The sequence below is a fragment of the Rhinopithecus bieti genome, unplaced genomic scaffold, assembly GCF_001698545.2.
Source record: "Rhinopithecus bieti isolate Rb0 unplaced genomic scaffold, ASM169854v2 scaffold_315, whole genome shotgun sequence".
Lineage (NCBI taxonomy): Eukaryota > Metazoa > Chordata > Mammalia > Primates > Cercopithecidae > Rhinopithecus > Rhinopithecus bieti.
The window spans coordinates 2031851-2047223 of NW_016803481.1; the positions used below are offsets into that span (position 1 = coordinate 2031851).

A 15373-nucleotide genomic window follows, 5' to 3' on the forward strand; every position below is an offset into this window, starting at 1 on the left:
GATGGAGTCTCACTCTGTCACCCAGGCTGGTGTGCAGTGGCACAATCTCGGCTCACTGCAACCTCTGCCTCCCAGGTTCAAGAGATTCTCCTGACTCAGCCTCCCGANTTTTTTTTTTTTTTTTTTTTTTGACAGTCTGGCTCTGTTGCCCAGGCTGGAGTGCAGTGGTGTGATCTTGGCTCACTGCAAGCTCTGCCTCCCAGGTTCACACCATTCTCCTGCCTCAGTCTCCCAAGTGGCTGGGACTACAGATGCCCACCACCATGTCTGGCTAATTTTTTTGTATTTTAGTAGAAACGGCATTTCACCGTGTTAGCCAGGATGGGCTTGATCTCCTGACCTCATGATCTGCCCACCTCAGCCTCCCAAAATGCTGGGATTACAGGCGTGAGCCACCGCGCCCGGCCTCTTTTCTTTTGAGATGGAGTCTCACTCTGTCACCCAGGCTGGTGTGCAGTGGCACAATCTCGGCTCACTGCAACCTCTGCCTCCCAGGTTCAAGAGATTCTCCTGACTCAGCCTCCCGAGTAGCTGGTATTACAGGTGCCCGCCACTAAGCCCGGCTAATTTTTGTATTTTTAGTAGAGATGGGATTTTGCCATGTTGACCAGGCTGGTCTTAAACTCCTGGCCTCAAGTGATCTGCCCGCCTCGGCCTCCCGAAGTGCTGGGATTGCAGGCGTGAGCCTCTGCGCCCAGCCTCTCATGAGACTTTCTAGTGAGACTCATAATAATACAGGACCCTATATCCAAATGATAGAATACCATGCAGGCCTCAACGATCAGGTCAGATCTCCTCCTCACCCAACCCCAGATCTCTTTCAAAGGAAACCATTGCCTAGTAGGGGCTCCCCCATTGCGTGTCAGTGTCACTGGCTTTGTCGGTCTTGTTGCTTCAAGTTAAAGGCAGATCTTGTCAGTGATCCCAGTTAGATGTCAGCACACTGGTCTCTGCCAGGTATTGCAGTCTGTTGGATCTGTTTGGCTCTGGACTTGGACATCTGTCATTTATTTTTACCAATCAGCCTGTGCCATCAATCATGTTGGAGCCAGTGTCCCAACTATGTCCCTATAGTCCCCATTCCATAGCCTGCTGCCATGCGTGCAGTTCCCCAGAGGACATGACCAAGGGCTTGCCAGCCCACGCACGCATTTCACCCCTTGTGTCCTGGGAGGTGAGTCAGGGTCATTTAAAGTCCCCCCAGCCTCTTCCTTAGACTCAGACCGCGCACACCTGAGCAGGTTACTGCACTTTCCCTGCACCTACCTCAGCTCTGTTGGGCTGCCCTAGGCATCAGAGCTTCTCCTGCAGAAGGCACCTCTAACTCACCTCAGACCCCGGAGGAGGAGGAGGAGAAGGGATCAAGAGCCAGTTGATGCCCTGAGTTCCCCATGGAAGATTCCACTGCCCAGGGTGATACCTCTGACCACGCCTGAACCGGGTAGAAGTTGGGGGCACAGACAGCTGAAACACTGCCTGCAAATCTGACAAGTACTCCCTGTTCTCTGGAGCTTTAGCCAAAGCCCTACCTACAGCACTCAGGACACTGAAAAGCACCCATCTCTCAGCTCCATCCCGCTGCAATCCTTCAAGGCAAAGAGCCAAATCCAGCCACCACCTGTTTTTATAAAGTTTTACTGGAACACAGACGTGCTCATCCATTTATGTAATGCCTGGCTGCTTTCGTGCTGCAATAGCAGGGCTCAGTAGTCGGTGTGCCTGCAGAGCCTCAAATATTGACTACCTGGCCCTGCACAAGAAAACCATTTGCCAACACCATGCTAGGCTTCACTGATCACTAATGAGCCCTTTAATCCTTCCTCCCTGGATTGCAAGTTATAGTTTTCAGAGATTTTTGCATACACTGTGTCATCTAATTCTTATAACAATCCTAAGGAATTCAGAAAATAGCTCAGTTTATAAATGAGGAAACTGAGACTTAGACGCATTGCCTGCTCTGGCCCACGGCCCCACAGCTGGGGAATGGGCGCCTGGACTGCAGCCGGAAATGGCATGAATTCAGGGCTTCTCCTGGTCTGAGGCAGAATCTAACACCCAATGGTGAAGTGCATGGCACTGGAGTCTGACTGCCGGGGTACAAACCATGACTTTGCCAATTGCTATGTGACTTCAGGCAAGTTTTTCAACCTACCTAATCCTTAATGTTCTCATCTGTAGAGCAGAGCAGAAGGGATTACTCTGCCCACTTAGAAGTGTCGTGGTGAGGATGAAATTAATTCATCCGTGTTAACCACCTGGAACAGTGCTCAGCAGGTGGGATGTATCATTGGTGTTTGTTAAGTGATTTATAAACGGGTGTAAGTGCCACAAGACTGTGCAGTAATCCAGCTTCATATCACCACGCTGTACAGGAATATCAAGAGAAACGTGTCAAGTGCTTTGATATCTATTCCAGGAGCCAGGATTGGAGGAAACTTGAGAGTCATCATACAGCAACCAGCCCTCCCTAAGAAAAGGAGCTTTTCTATTTAAGCAAAAAGAGAATGGGAGTGGTCTTGAGTCCACCCCTCACTTCCTTCTGCAGCTTTGCACCTCCCTGTCCGTGGCTCGGCCTCTGTGCCTCCTAAACCCACCTCTCCTCTTGCTTCCTGGAACTATCTTCCGCCAGGTGTGCCCAGAGCTACCAGGCAGATTTTGCCATTCACCAGGGGCTTTGAATTTGGTCTGGGATGGAAGCCGAGCAACTAATGAGCTCCTATCCTCCACCCTTTTGGAGAGAAGTTATAAGTTCTGGGAATTTCTGTGACAGTCCTGCAGGCATCGTGTCTTGGCTGACCTCGCCCAAGGCTTGGGGCCCTCTCCCATCAAATCCCAAACAACAAACACTTATCGGGTGCCAACAACAAGCCTGGCACCGATTGAGATACAGGGAGATGGGAAGAGAAATAAAGAGAGGCCCCTGCTGTGAGGATCATACTGACTTGCAGAGCAGATATGCATAAAATATGCTATCAAGCACAGGGCAGATCAGAAGCTTGAGAACTAGGAAAACCTGAGGTCAATTATTTGATCATTTATGAGCTGTGATCTGGGGAAATTGTTTCAGCCTCTCTGGACCTCATTTTTAAAAACCAGTAAAATGGGGATAGTAATGAGTAATCATCAGTATGATGAAAACTCAGTGAGATAACACATGAAGTGCTTTTGCACAATGCCTGGCTTATACTAGGGCCTCAATAACCATTTCCCTGTAAATCTCAGAATAGAGGTTTCTGAGAAGTCCCAGTTTAATTCAGGGAAGCAATCATAGGTGTCCTTTGCTGCCCATCTCTACCTGCTTTACTTGTAAATCTCAGGCCCTGTCCCTCTTCTCTCCTTTTATATATGCATATATATTATTACGGATTGGAGGATGTGTGTACAGATTTGTTACATGGGTATATTCCGTAATGGTGTGATGTGACTTCTAGTGCAAATAGTATCACTCAAGTACTGAACATTGCACCCTATAGGTAGTTTTCCAACCCTTACCCTCCTCCTCTTCTCTTTAACTGAACTGTCTTTCTAGTGACTGCCATCAACTTCCATCAGATTCTGTCTGTCTTCGCCTGAATTCCACCTTCTTGTGGCCTCCCCACTTGGTTATTTAACAAACACCATCTCAAACCCCATGTGTAATCAGAAGTCTTGACTTTTCTCTCCCAAACCTGCTTCTCCTCCAGTCCTTTCCATCTCTGTAAATGACACCATGATCTACCTGAAACCAGGGCATGCTGCCAGCTGTATTTCACCTGCCTGCCATGTTCATGCATCAGAAGCCCTGATGAGCTCCCAGCACCCTGACCTGCACCCCTCCAGTCGTCGACACCTAGAGTTGCCAATGTTAGCCAATAAAAATACAGGAGCCCAGTAACTTGAATTTTAGATAAGTAATGGGTAATTTTCTAGAATAAGTAGGTACCAAATACTTGGTGTAAGTGCCCAGGAGGGAAGAGGGGGAGGCAGAAGGGCTCTCACATTCCTGTCCAATCTCCAGTCTTCAGGAGGTGGAGGGTGGAATGGTGGGCAGTGGCCCTCCCTGGTCTGTCTCCGGTTTTAGCAGAGCCTGCTGGCCCCTCGCTGGAACCTCCAGACAGATGGTGTATTTGGTTTTGTTAGGATAATGTTCAGCTTCACCCCATGCTTCCAGCTCAGAGACAGAAATCCCAAGTCTTCCTTTGCCCATGTGGCCTTCCTGTGTGCAGCCCAGAGTGGTCCAGCAGCTGGCAGCATCCCTGGGAGCTTGCCTTTCTCTGCGCTCCTTCTAGAGAACCTCATATTCTCTGAGACCCTTTTTGGAGCAATCCAAGGGAGGCAGGGAACTGGGGTTAGGATGGCCCCTTGTTCTGTTCCTGTCTCGCCCTGCTGGGAAACCCTGGAAGAGAACCAGCTCTGGGAGCGTGAGAGGACCTCTCCCAAGGTCCTTCACTGTGTTTCTGTCTGGCAAGAGTTCTAATCCGAGCTCAGCTGTCAGCCGAGGAGGTGCCAGTGACACTCGTCACAGGGATCCCCATCTCTAGGGGGCGTCTCTGGAACCCCTGGATGAACATGGGGTGGGCAGTGACAATGATGTCAGAAGTGCCTTGTAGGACGCTAAGGTGCCACTTCTAAGAGTGGGAAGCGGCGGATCCTATAGAGTCCCCACTATGCTGAGTCACGCTGGATGGAGTCCTTCTACAAAGCACTTTGTTTCTCCTGCTTGTTGTCAAAAACAGAGTCTGGCCCGTTGTCTTCTGTGAGACATTTTCGTCTATTGTCTGCCAGAGTTTTGGAAAAATGGTATCTTTCCGGAAAGAGTCAAGGAAAGAAAGGCATTGCTTATTTACCAATTAACACTTGTCCCCTGACCATTGGCTGCGGCCATTTAGCACATCTAAGCAAGCCAGTTCCTTGAGGAAGTCAGTGACCTTTCAGGATCTATAAAAGTGGTTTATATGCTTTGACTCAGAAATCCTCTTCTATTTGTCTCCAGGAAATGAGTACAAAGAAAGAAAATGGCATATGTATAAAACTCAACCACATTCTTCATAACCACTCAAAGCTGGAAAGAACCTAAGTGTGCAGTCTTAGAGGGTTGTTTAACTAAAAGACAGTTAACACAAGGAGTATTATGCAGCCATTTCAAATGATAGCTATGACATACGTGAGAGGGCGTTTGTGAAATTGCGTTAAGGGAAAAAAGAGCACCCCTTGGTGTGTATACACTGCGAATGCTATTATGCAGACAAACACATATTACAAAAGGGCAAAGGATGGAGGGGAATTTGGAGAAATGAAAACTGGTGGGGTGGGTGGGAGGCTTACCGGTACCCATTCTTTCAATTCCCTCAATGGTGTTGGGGGTTCTTCATAAGACCACCCTTTTAAAAGGCCACAGGAATCTTCTGTCGCCCCGAGAACACAGTCCCCGGCATGGTGTTGACTGCCCTGGTGGAGAGGCCAGCCAGCCTCTTCTAGTCTTTTCCTGGTTTCAGGTCCCTGACAGCAGAGAGTCCTGGTGTCTGGGAAGAACCAGGGGCAGAAGCTAGGTAAGTGCCCCTAGGACACAAGCAAAGGAGAGGCAGGGTGATGATACAGTCAGAGCTGGGGATGATGAGTTCTGCCCTCAGCTTTGTAAATGGGATGGAGGCCCAGGGAGGGCAAGCGTCCTGCTTAGGGTGGCAGAGTGGGACCCACATCGGAGGCTCCAATTCCCCAGGAATCCCTGCCTCCCTCCTCTGGGGTCCCAGCTGCTCCTCAGATGCAGACCCAGACTTTCTGGAGCCCCCCTGGGCTCTCGACGACTACTGCTTAGCTTTGCCAATTAAAAAAAAAAAGAAAAATCTTCAACCTTCTTTGGGTGTAAACTCATTATTCAGATGCTCCAAATTTCCCCTCACAATGTTTTTTCTAAGGTGACTCCTCCAGTGGGCCCAGCCCTCCTTCCCATCAGGGGCACACCCCAGGGTTTTGATCTGAGTCTCGGAGCTTGCGTCTGCCTTTGGGCTTCTTCACGCATCTCATGCATGTTCTCATAACTCTGAGTCCTGATTTCTATGTGTGCCAGCAACTGCCATCTAGAGAGCTCCACATGAAGGGCACTGGGGACTTCCAATTCAACAGGCCCAAACCCACACTTACTGTCCTCTCTCATCGCAGCCTCCCTTCTTTCTCCCTTCAATTAATAACATAACCGTCTAAGGTATAAGATCCACTTTATGGAGTCACCATCATTGTTTAAACTGAATCTCCACTGTCGGACCCTCTACCCAGCTCTCTACCTGAGGGGCTGGACAGAGCAGTGGGTCAATGAAAATCCACAGCTGGCAAGTGCAGGAGATGTAGGACTGCTCCTTAGCTGGGGCCCCAGTGAGTGGCCCACCGCATCCTCCGTGGGCAGAAAGAGCAAAGGGCTCCCGCAGCAGACCCACCCATGCCTCTGGGCTTCAGACTCTCAAGAAGGCCTGAGAGGCCACTTTTCCTGATCTTTTGAGAGCTTCCTTGTTTCTTCAGTGTCCTGGCCCCCTGGTTTCCCTTGTGCTCCCATCCCATGACTTCCTCTTAGCCTTTAGCCCTAATTGTCAGCCTTCGGGCTGTCTGCTTTCCCTCTGGATTGGGCTGTAGGAAGAGAGCAAGGATGCAGAGCAGCCCTCCCCAGCTTTGCTTCAGGGTCTGACATCCACATGCATCTGACATTTATCCTGAAAAAGTGACCTGCTCTAAGCAATACCCCGTGCACTCTTTTTTTTTTTTTTTTTTTTTTTGAGGCGGAGTCTCGCTCTGTCGCCCGGTCTGGAGTGCAGTGGCCAGACCTCAGCTCACTGCAAGCTCCGCCTCCCGGGTTTACGCCATTCTCCTGCCTCAGCCTCCCGAGTAGCTGGGACTACAGGCGCCCGCCACCTCGCCCGGCTAGTTTTGTATTTTAGTAGAGACGGGGTTTCACCGTGTTAGCCAGGATGGTCTCGATCTCCTGACCTCGTGATCCGCCCATCTCGGCCTCCCAAAGTGCTGGGATTACAGGCTTGAGCCACCGCGCCCGGCCGCACTCTTGTGATAAAAAAGAGTTCCTGTCTCTTTTTTCTCTTTGTGGCTGTTGACAAAAGGCTCCCTTATGTTATCCTGGCTTGGCCTGTGCTTGGTTCCAAAAGGAACTGGGTATGTGTTATGACCAGAAAAGGGGTGAAGAGAGGGTGGGAAAAAAATCCACTCTGTCTCACAGTGTTTCACTACAATAAATAATGCTCGCACATAATCCATTGTCCATATGGCCAATGATTTCCTTAGGATAGGTCCCTACTGGGGATATTGCTGTCAAAGTTGGGTATATGTTTAAGGGTTAATGGAAAGACTGCACTAATTTGCAGGGAATGACAGAGTTTTTCATTTTTCTGCCTCTCTGTATGGTTTGTCACTCTCATGCCCCCAGGAAGGTCTTGCTGGCTGTGAGGAGCGAAGAGTACAAGGCTAAAGGAAGTAGCTCTGCAGGGTCTGCAGCCTGTGCCCCCTGGGCGATGGCAGCAAAGGCAGAAAGCCCCCTGATCACTCCCTGTGCAAGGACTTGGTCCATAAAGACTGAGATCTCCACCCCAACCCTTGATCTCCAAGTGCCAGATGTTCAGAAAGCAACTGCCCAGCTGTGTCCATCTCCTAGGACTGCTCAAAATACCTCAAATCGGGTGGCTTTAAGAAACAATTTATTTTCTCACACAGGCTGGAAGTCCAAAATCAAGGCATGATCAAAGGCTGCACTCCCTCTGGAGGCTGTGGAAAAGGATCCTTCTTCGCCTCTTCCAGCTTCTGAGGGTGCCAGCCACCCCTGTGTTTCTTGGCTTGCAGGCGCATTGCTAAAATCTGCGCTCCCGTTGACACCCAGCCTTCTTCCCTACATGTCTGTGTCCAGATCTTCCTCTTCTCCTAAGGACACTAATCATACTGGGGTTAGGATCACCCCAACCCAATCCAACCTCATCTTAGTTTGATTACACCTGCCAAGAGTTTATTTCCAAATAGATTCTGGGTGGACATGAGTTTGCAGGGGACACTATCCTGCAAAGTGACCTGCTCTAAGCAACGCCCTGTGCACTCAGGGCCAAGAGAGCATGTCACGTGGAGCTCACATGTCCCTCCTTCTGGGTCATGCTCTGAGTACCTGGGACTGTAATTCCCTGGTGTATCTGAGTTCACTTGAAGTCATTCCCAGTGAAAAATGTTGAAAGGAAGAAGGCATTCTAGGCCTCCTCTTTTCCAGCTATGTCTCAGGGAACCTCCCCTGCATGAGGAAGAGGAAGAGGAAGGATTTGGCTTCCTCCTCCAGGTACAGGAGGCACATTCCCTGGCGTGGAACACGCTTGCAATTTTAGGTGGGCCTCTGCCTTCCACCTTACCATGTGGCCATGGGCAGTTGCTGATGGCACCGTGCAGGATGGGACGGGTCTCCGCACCGGAGGTCCATCCTCAGTCTCCTGACCCCGGCACTGCCACGGCCTTGTGACCTTGAGCAGGAGGCCTTGCCCCTGTGAGCCTCAGGGGCCTGACCACTTGACACATCAATGGTCACCAGTCATTCGCTGGTCACCAAGAAAACCCATGTCTACTTTGGGGCTCTTTAGAGGTTCTGTTGGGGGCTCTGTGTTGAGAATTTCTGGGCTGGACCTTCAGAGCTCCACTGGCACTGATCAGTTCTTGGACCTCGGGAGTAACCATGGCTCGGGCTCTGGCTCCAGCTCCCACAGTGCTCTCCTGCTCCACTCTCATCCTGCTCAGGCATTGACACTGGTTTTCTGTGTCTGACTCCACACTAAACTGTGACCTTTCTGGAGGCAGATATGTGAATCCCTGTGTATCATTCACTAGCCTAAATTTTAGAATTACATGGACTTGCATTTCAATCCCATTCTGCTCTTTTTAAAAATGCCATGACTTGGGGCAAATTTCTAAACCTCTTTGAGCGCCAGTTTTCTTATCTGTAAAGTGGGGATCCTAAAGCCATCCTGAGTAACATGGCAACCCTTAGACCAGACGATGTATAAAGTACCCACCATTCCTCTTGGTAAGGGGTGAGTCCCAGTGTCTGGTAATACAACAGCAGTTATTGGTGAGGTCTATGGCGTAATGGCTTAGTCCACACTGACCTTTTTTTTTTTTTTTTTTCTTCTCCATAAAGCTGAGTGCTGAAATAGGAGTTTTGTCACAGAGCTCATTCTGATCAGTTGAATGGGTACAAAGGTGCTATATGTTAATATACACTCAAGGAAAACGCTGGCACTGGATTCCCAGGCATTGCTAAGTGTCTCAGTCAGTGTCACCCTGAGACCAAGGCACCTGCCCTGGTCCCCATGTGTTAGAGGGCCCCACTCTGTCCCTCTGGCTGCTTCCCAACCCACAAGGTGAGACGTCCTCAGGGCTAAGAGAACGTGTCACGTGGAGCTCACATGTCCCTCCTTCTGGGTCATGCTCTGGGAACCTGGGACTGGAATTCCCTTCCCCAAAGCCTCAGCTTTCTTCCAGGGCCTTTGGACTATCCTGGGAAGGGAAACCAGGGTGTTGGCCAGAGGGTGACAAAGGGAGGGCTGCTTGCTGGCATTAGGTGGGGATTGGAGTTGGCCGTGCAGGCTAGGATGTCCCCCAAGCACGAGCATGAGGCCTGTGTGGTAAGGGTCTGCTTGAGGATGGGATTGGGGTATGGGGTGGGGTCTCCTTACAAGGTGGGGATCTGGACCAGGTTCCAGGTAGTCTTGCATATTCCTGCCAACCCTGAGGTCTGGCTCACGTCAAAGTGCAGACATAGGTGGTTTAATGGTAAAGAGCGTGTGGGTGTCCCTGCCTCAGCCCCTGGTGCTGGTATGCAGTTGGCAAGAGGATGTGCTAGACTGCTTCCCCTCCTTGGTGGCTCTGCACCTCCCCTGGCTGCAAGGACTCACTCCCTAGCGGCCAGTGGGTGGCATTCCCCCAGCGTTTCCAGGCTCTCAGCCCCTTTCTCACCACAAGGAGCCACGGTGGGCTGGCCATATTACTGCGCCTCCCTGGGTCTCTGCTCAGGCCCTGGTGGACCTGCCAAGGCCAGCCTGCTTGTTCATGCTTGGCAGCACCGTCAGCAAGGCCAGCTTAGTCCAACTCCAGAACTTTCTGCAATAGCCCTTCTTTCTGTGGGTGGGCAGTGGCTCCCCTTAGGTCCCACCCCACTGCAACCCGCAGGGCCTGTTCAGGAGCCAGACCCACATCCCTGGACCCTTCTGCACCTGGGCAGGCTGTAGGGGAGGACTCAGACCTGAGACCCTGCCAGGCAGGGGCTTTTCCCATCTGGCTTCCGGTACTGTGGGCGTGAGTTTCCACGGGGAAAAACCCTCTTGCTGGGATGCGGTCGAGGTGGAAGGAGGATGGGAGGTGAGTCAGGCACTGCTGCTGCTCTCCACTCTGCCTGTCCTGCTTCCAGGCTGAGTTATACGGCAACAGTGGCCCGATTCCTGAGCTGCTCAATCCATAGTGTCCTAAAGACCCCCATGCTCCCACATGGTAGCTGCCAACCTCACCCAACGCCACCCTTTCAGTTACAGTAGTAATCATATTTCCTATCCAATAGGTTACTTGAGCCTTACCCACTGAGGGAAAGACACCATTATCCCCATTCACAGATGAGAAGACTGAGGTCCAACGAGGTTGATAGTTCTCATAGGAGAAAATAAATAGGTGCTGATTAAATTTAAAGGGCACTGGTGGTTAAGGTCAAAGCTGGGCTGACTCTGGTTTCCTAGTCAAGAGCTCGGTCTCATTAATCCCTGCTGTCCCCCTATGATTGCCACCTGGCTCCTACCGAGGGAATACAGATTAGCTAGAAAGCCGAGCTCTGAGTCAGGTGGGCTCTGCTCATGTGTGATCAAGACAGGCCTGGGCCTCAGGTCCCCTGAAGCTCACTATTCTGTCCACCACACCACCAGCCTCTGAGCAAGATTTAAGTAAATAGGGAAACTGAGGCACCCTGAAGTGAGGGACAAGGAGGATGGCTTCCCACAAAGAATACTAGGACCAAGCCAATTCTGGGTTCCACCCGTTTGTGCTTCGTTCATTCAGCCTGGCCATGTGGGTTTTTATAATATCTGCTTTTACAATATAAACTGTACACACAGATATACACAAATGGCCATAATACCACATTGCAAATTACAAAGCAAAACGCATGAACTCTCAAGGATGGATTTTTGAATTTCCTTGATAAAGCTGGGGCTTATGGAAAAGTGCCCATTCCCGTCTGTAGTCCATTGCTTTCAATTTAACTAGGCGTTTGGGGCTGGAATCGTTTTTTTCCTCCCCTTTAGGTCTTGGAGCGAGTCCCACAGCTAGGCTGCCTGCGCTCAGCTGTTTGTTTTTCTTCCTTGGAGAGGGACTGGGGAATGTTAGCCACCAAGCCCTGTGGGACTGGCCAGTTTGAAGAGCTCTCCAGGTCCCTAGCTGCTCAAACCCCAAACACATGGAACCAGGCCACACCCTTCCACCCAGTGGACAGAAAGGCTGGCCTGGCGGTCCTGACCTGCCGGTGGAAAGGCCCAGCCCCAGGTCCTGCTGCCTTTGTATTTGATGGAAGAGAAGATGGGGGAAGGGGAAGGAAGGCTCCAGCTCATGGCTCCCAGCCAGGTCCTGAGACTTCACTTGTGAAAGCTGAGCTGGGGCCTCGCTGCCTCCCTCCCAGTGGGCCCATCTATCTTGTGGCCTTGGGTGGGACCGGCTGAGTCTGAGTAATTGCTTGCCTGGAGCGCCTGCTTGGATGCAGCCAGACCCTCCCTTAAGTCACCACCCTCACCCTGGGGAGGAGGCCTGCGACCCAGCCCAAGGCCAAATCTGTCCTCCACCCCCGACCCCACCCAGCTCCCATTCTCAGTTACCTTTTAGAATTTTCTTTATTCTGGTGAAATACACAGAACATAATATTTATCATTTTAACCATTTTTAAGTGTAAGGTTCAGTGACATTAAGCATGTTTACATTGCTGTGCAACCATCACCACCATCCACCCGCAGAACTCTTCATATCTCCAAGCTGAAACTGCACCCACTAGACATGAACTCCTCATTCCCCCAGCCCCTGACAACCCCCATTCTACTTTCTGTCTCTATGGATTTGGCTTCTCTTGGGGACCCCATAGCAGTGGAATCAGATAGTGTCTATCATTTACTTATTTTATTTTTTCGCTCTGTCACCTAGACTGGAGTACAGTGGCATGATCTCGGCTCACTGTAACCTCCGCCTCCCGGGTTCAAGCGATTCTCCTGCCTCAGCCTCCCAAGTAGCTGGGGTCACAGGCATGCGCCACCATGCCTGATAATTTTTTTTTTTTTTTTTTTTTTTTTTTTTTTTTTTTTTTTTAGTAGACACAGTTTCGCCATGTTCAGGCTGGTCTCAGACTTGGGCCTCCCAAAGTGCTGGGATTACAGGCGTGAGCGTTTATGACTGGTTTGTTTCACTTAGCGTAATGTTCTCAAGGTTCATCCAGGTTGAAGCAGGGGTCAGAATTTCCTTCCTTTGTAAGGCTGAATACTACTTCGTTGCTTGGCTAGACCACATTTGGCTTATCTGTCCATCCGTCAGTGGACACCTGGGTTGCTCCCATCTTTCGGCTGCTGTGAACAATACTGCTATGAACATGGGTGCTCAGATATCTGTTCAAGCCCTTGCTTTCAGTTCTTTTGGGCATGCACCCAGAAGTGCAATCTCTTGCCTTTTGGATTTTTAAGCCAATTTGCCCTTGGAAGTCCAACAGAGGCCGGGTGCGGTGGCTCACGCCTGTAATCCCAGCACTTTGGGAGCCTCAGGCACGTGGATCACCTGAGGTCAGGAGTTTGAGAACAGCCTGGCCAACATGGCAAAACCTTGTCTCTACTAAAACTACAAAAAGTAGCCGGATGTGGTAGTGCGTACCAGTAATCCCAGCTACTCGGGAGGCTGAGGTGGGAGAATCACTTGGACCCGGGAGGCAGAGGTTGCAGTGAGCCAAGGTCGCACCACTGCACTCCAGCCTGGGTGACAGAGCGAGACTCACTCTCAAAAAAAAAAAAAAAAAAAAGCCCAACAGGATATTCTGACCACCTGGGACCTCTGTTCGCTAGGAGAGACAGAAGAAACTAAAGAAGAACTGTGAAAAAAACCAAAAGCTAAGGGGATCATGAATTCAGTCATTCTACAGGATCTCAGTTCAACGAGGTTGATAAAACAGAAATCGGGGAGGGGTGGGTTGTTATTTGAAATGCAGATTCCCAAGACCCACCCCGTCCTAAATCAGGGGGGCATTCTACTCACTGGGATGAAGAGGGCAAAGGAGGCCTTGTCAGATTCTCTCTGGCCCTGGGCACACTTGGTGGTGCCTACAATGATCCACAATCCACGGTGCCCAGGGCTCCTGGTCCTACCCTTAGATAGAGCCAAATTAGCCCTGCCTGTCTGGGTTGTCTCTTATAGTCTGTATTAGTTTGCTGAGGCTGCCATAACAAAATACCTCAGCCTGCATGGCTTAAACAATAGATGTAGTTACTTTCTCTCAGGAAGGCTGCAAGTCCAAGATCAAGGTGCTGAAAGGGCTGGTTTCCTTTGGGGCCTCTCTCTATCGGTGGTTGAATTTGAGAATGTGAAACCAGTAAATACAGGAGGTCCAATGAAGGGACCTGTGCATCTGGGGATTTTCTGTGGGGGGTCCTGGAGCCAATCCCCTTCAGCGAAGAAGGCTGCACTCATAATTCCACTCCTCTAAAGTCAGTTGTTTTCACGAATCCTGGTTTTCTTTTAATCCTGTGTGTGTATGTGCTTGCTTCCTGTGATAGCATCTGCATTTCCCACATTGTTACATGACCGACTTCATGGTTGTCATTTTTAGAGCTTTATTAAAGTTCATCTGGTTAACGTACCATGATTTAATTGTTCCTAATTGCTCATCGATGACTTCTCTAGGTTTTCACTGCTACAAATAAGAGAGTGATAAATTTCTCACTGCTCTAGCATTTCCCTTCTTGTGGGTTTTCTTAAATTCCCAGGAGGGAGACTATTTTGCAAAGGATGTGAACATTTTATGGCTCTTGATACTTTTTGCCAAATTGCCTTCCAAAAATATTTGCACAGTCATCAGCAACGTATAAACACACTAGCATTCACCACGGTCTTGCCAGCATGATGTAGCACTGTTCCATTACTTTTAGAGATTTCCTTTTCTAAAATTTGCATTTCTTTGATAGCTAATAATCTCATCAAGCTTTCCATACATTTGATTATTAATTGTGTTGTCTCTTAAGGAGACTGGCTGTGTAAGCCTTTTGCCTGGTTACTATGTGAGGTCAAATCAGGCATTTATAAAGTATCTAATACATACTCACTACCATGGGGTGCTATAGGGGGACCAAGGAAGTATAAGACCTGGTTCTTATCTTCCAGAAGGCTATGATTGACACTCACATCTTTCTTACTTGTTGTTGATTTCTTTGTACCCAGCCTGCTGCTTTGCACAATCTGTATGCTTCGTAAATCTTTGTTTTATGTAGTTAAATCCCCAGATGACATGTTCTTCGTCTTTGTGGTTCACAGAGATCCGCACTCAATTCAAAGTAATGCAGAATCAGAATCCAAAATGAGGCTGAAACCCAGAGAGACAGCTTAGACATGGTCAATTAATATGGACTCACATGAAGTAGTGCCCCACAAAATGGGGAAGCCATGGGTTGACATCAGTTTTTAAAGCAAGGTTGAGGGTTTGAATTTGGCAGGATGTGGTCTATGAGTCTGTGTGTGACATGTCTGCCACCAGAAGCTATTGTGATCAAAGTTATGTTCGTAGAGAATAAGGGAGGCACCAGTCTTGTTTGGCTGCATGCACGTTAGACAACTCCTCAGTGTTCCTTTTTTTTTTTTTTTTTCCAATTTACTATTTTTTTTAGATTCTCACTCCCATCACCCAGGCTGGAGTGCAGTGGGCACAATCACGGCTCACTGCAGCCTCTGCTTCCTGAGCTCAGGTGATCCTCCCATCTTAGCCTCCTGAGTAGCTGGGACTACAGGCTTATACCACCACACCTGGCTAATTTTTTGTATTTTTAGTAGAGACAGGGTTTTGCCATGTTGCCTAGGCTGGTCTTGAACTCCTGGGCTCACGTCATCCACCTGCCTCAGTTTCCCAAAGTACTGGGATTACAGGCATAAGCCACAGTGCCTGACCTCAATTATTTATGTATTTATTTACTTTGAGACAGGCTCTCGCTCTGTCACGCAGGCTGGAGTGCAATGGCACGATCTCGGCTCACTGAAACCTCTACCTCCCAGGTTCAAATGATTCTCCCACCTCAGCCTCCCAAGTAGCTGTCACCATGCCCAGCTACCTTTTTTTTTTTTTTTTTTTTTGTATTTTTACGCAATGGAGTTTCAC

General features: G+C 49.5%; 1 protein-coding gene across 1 annotated transcript in view; it reads left to right on the plus strand.

Annotated features, from left to right (window-relative positions):
• The window catches only part of SCARA5 (scavenger receptor class A member 5), a 131869-nt gene that overhangs the window by 34961 nt on the left and 81535 nt on the right, over positions 1 to 15373 (plus strand). The window lies entirely within an intron of this gene.